Here is a 3,724-nt window from a genome sequence, read left to right on the forward strand (position 1 = left end):
GAGTGATGGGAGAAGGGAGCCGGAGATCGACAGACGGATTGGGGCTGCAGCTGCAGTAATGCGGACGCTGCACCGGTCCGTCGTGGTGAAGAGGGAGCTGAGTGTAAAAGCGAAGCTCTCAATTTACCGGTCGATCTACGTCCCTACCCTCACCTATGGCCACGAGCTGTGGGTAGTGACCGAAAGAACGAGATCGCGGATACAAGCGGCAGAAATGAGCTTCCTCCGAAGGGTGGCTGGCCTCTCCCTTAGAGATAGGGTGAGAAGTTCAGCCATCCGGGAGGGGCTCAGAGTAGAGCAGCTGCTGCTCCACATCGAAAGGAGCCAGCTGAGGTGGTTCGGGCATCTGACAAGGATGCCCCCTGGGCGCCTCCTGGGTGAGGTGTTCCAGGCATGTCCCACCGGGAGGAGGCCCCGGGGCAGACCCAGGACACGCTGGAGAGATTATATCTCTCGGCTGGCCTGGGAACGCCTTGGTATTCCCCCGGATAAGCTGGAGGAGGTGGCTGGGGAGAGGGAGGTCTGGGCCTCTTTGCTCAGGCTGCTGCCCCCGCGACCCGGCCTCGGATAAAGCGGATGAAGATGGATGGATGGATGGAATTAGATTCCATCTCGCTATATGTTCCTTAATTTTTTTCTGTATTGGTAAATAATTTCGTTCTAATAGTTCTGTAAGATCCTTAGGTATTATGACTCCTAGATATTTAAAGTACTCTGTTTGCCATGCTAATTGATACTTATACTTACTTAAGCAATTGTGTTTTACTCATATTAACCCTATATCCAGATGGTCGACCAAAGTATTCAAATGATTGCATTAATTTAGGTAAAGAGTTTGATGGTTGACCCAAAAATATTAAAATATCATCTGCATAGCAGGCTAATTTATGCTCCTTTTCATGGATATTAATACCTTCTACTTCTTTATTTTGTCTTATATATTGAGGCAATGGTTCCAGATATAACGCAAATAATAATGTAGGGTGGCTGTAGCTCAGGTGGCAGAGCAGGTCAGCCACTAATCAGAAGGTCGGTGGTTCGATCCCAGGCTGCACCCTGGCTCCATGCCAAATATCCTTGGGCAAGATACTAACCCCGTGTTTGCCTACTGGTGGTGGTCAGAGGGCCCGGTGGCGCCTGTGTCCGGCAGCCTCGCCTCTGTCAGTGTGCCCCAGGGCAGCTGTGGCTACAATGTAGCTTGCTATCGCCAGTGTGTGAATGTGTGTGTGAATGGGTGAATGACTGAATGTAGTGTAAAGCGCTTTGGGGTCCTATGGACTAGAAAAGCGCTATACAAATGCAGGCCATTTACCATTTAAATGTCATTTCAAGTTTAACATGTTTGTAAGCTTGTTTTCATACCATACAGAAATGAACAGAAACCCAATGTGATTTAGAAAATGGACAGCTGTATTCCAATTTGTAGTAAAGGTTTACCAGTATGGTCCAGTGATATATTGTGTTGTGGGAATTAAGCAAATGCTGTAAAGGCATGCAAAATCTACCATTTCCAACTTATACTTACCACCCTCGTCAGAGTAACGCTGTGCAGAAATGAGCAGCTGATCCAATTCTGTACTCTGAGACAGATTTTTGCAATCTTTGATGATCCTTGGCTTGAAGAATGTTGGCCACTTTGCAAAGAACTTTGCAGACACTTCCTCCCCAACAAACAGCATTGTGAAGTCTTGGTCAATCTTAAACACAAAGTGTAACAACAGAAACAACACTTTAACAAGAAAACAAACAAAGGAACCACAAAGCGGTCATTAAATCATTTTATGCCTTACCAAGCCAGGTGTATCCAGAAATCTTGGGAAAAGGTCCAGGACAGCAGAAGCTGTGGCAGGTTCTTGAACCAGTTTTTGCCTATGTTGAAATGTCACCTTCATGTTGTCTTTGACACGTTTCATGTCAGTTGAGTACCTCTTCCTTGCATTTATCACCTGACAACGGCCTCACATTTGAACACAAGTTGCGAAGAGTCTTGGGGCTGTCTTGAAAAGCTGACTTTGATTACTTCATCTCTTCTCAGGAACCAGCATATCACCACCTTCCAAGAGTAAAATAAGGTCCAGCATATAACACCATTTCTTTGCAAAATATCTAGCATGTCTAGTCCCTTTAGACTGAGCTTAAATTAATTTTGTTAAGAAAAAACATCCTTGGTCCATTTTTAAGTAGTACAAGCTGTGTAACATGACTGCAATACAGTATTCTCTCAACTATCACAGGGGTTAGTAGGAACCATATTTCTATTTTATTATTTTTATATATTTTACGCCATAAAACCCCTCCCCACTCTCTAACAAACCCTAATATAACCCTGTTATTCATTTTTAGACTAGAAAATGCTTAATGTACCACAAACAAATGTAAATCTAAAAAAAAAGAAAAATACCTACTGGCTACAGAAATGCGCACTATGATGAAATTCCCATAATTTACAAGATGTAGGGGCCATTATAGTGTAATGTAACTCCCAGGTTACCCTTAAGCATCCTAGTTCACCTAAGGCAGGGTCTCAAACTTAAATGAGCTGTCATCTCATTGGAGGGCTACTTCAAAAAAACAGAAACCACAAAGAAAACACCCACAAATATTCCTGACAATGTAGCGTTTGGTTTGTTCATTTTTAAATTTCAAATATTGTATCACAAGACAAAACTGCAAATATGAACGCATTCCCCCCCCCCTCACTCTTAACTAACCGATGCCTTTAATTGAACTACCAAATGAACACAATGGTCCTCTCTTTCTGGTCAGACACTTTGCAGCACTTCTGCTTTAATTGTGTTCATATTTAACAAAATAAAAATGCAGAAATAAGTGTTCACATTAGTTTTTGACTCTCGCTGAACTAACAAAGCCAATCAAACCACCTGTTTGTACTCTCTTGTTACCTCGGCCAGGTCCGCGGCTCTGAACCGTGGTAATGACACCTCTGGCTAATACGTCGGGTTGTCGGGCTTGTAGCTTTACTGTCAGCGAACACAGTGTACAGTCGAGTCTTAACAGCTTTCTTACAACCAGGCACTCATTTTGGCGGCAGTGGTTATTATTATATTTACATGCTTTCTTCTTCCATTTCTCCTCGGTAACAGCTCCTACTTTCTCCCTCTCTCGCGCTCAAACACACAACGGGAGGGGCAGTTCCACGTTCTCCCCGCAGCACGGACTACGCTGCCTATGAGGGCCCGTAACACTCTGCCCTTATTGCCTTCATATTAAATCATTTTTGGCTAATGACAAAAAAAAGTCACTTTAAGGGCCAAATTGCATTATACTTCTTCACCTCACCTGACCTGACGTGGGCCGTAAGTGGCCTCTGGGCCGCGAGTTTGAGACCACTGACCCTAAGGCTTTAGCAGTTTAATTCGAAAATAAATAAAAGGCATTTAATAAAAACTGTGACATATATTAACAAGTAATATTCATTACAGTCTGCCAATAGCCAGATTATGCTAAATGAATATTAGGAAAGTAACTGGTACTTTGCAGAGTTCTAGCTAGCAGTAGCCCAGCTTAACAAAAACAGTTAAAATTCAAATATGACACTTAAAGATGATGTATTTTGATATAAATAATATTTTTTTACTAGTTATCATGTTACCTGCTCTAACATCAATCTAAAACTTAATATTTAACCGAATAAAACTTACCGCAGCAGCAAGAAAAAGTGGCGACCGAAGATTCTGGAATGCGGAGCTCCACAGGAAATGAA

The sequence above is a fragment of the Astatotilapia calliptera genome, chromosome 3 (assembly GCF_900246225.1).
Source record: "Astatotilapia calliptera chromosome 3, fAstCal1.2, whole genome shotgun sequence".
NCBI classification, from domain to species: domain Eukaryota; kingdom Metazoa; phylum Chordata; class Actinopteri; order Cichliformes; family Cichlidae; genus Astatotilapia; species Astatotilapia calliptera.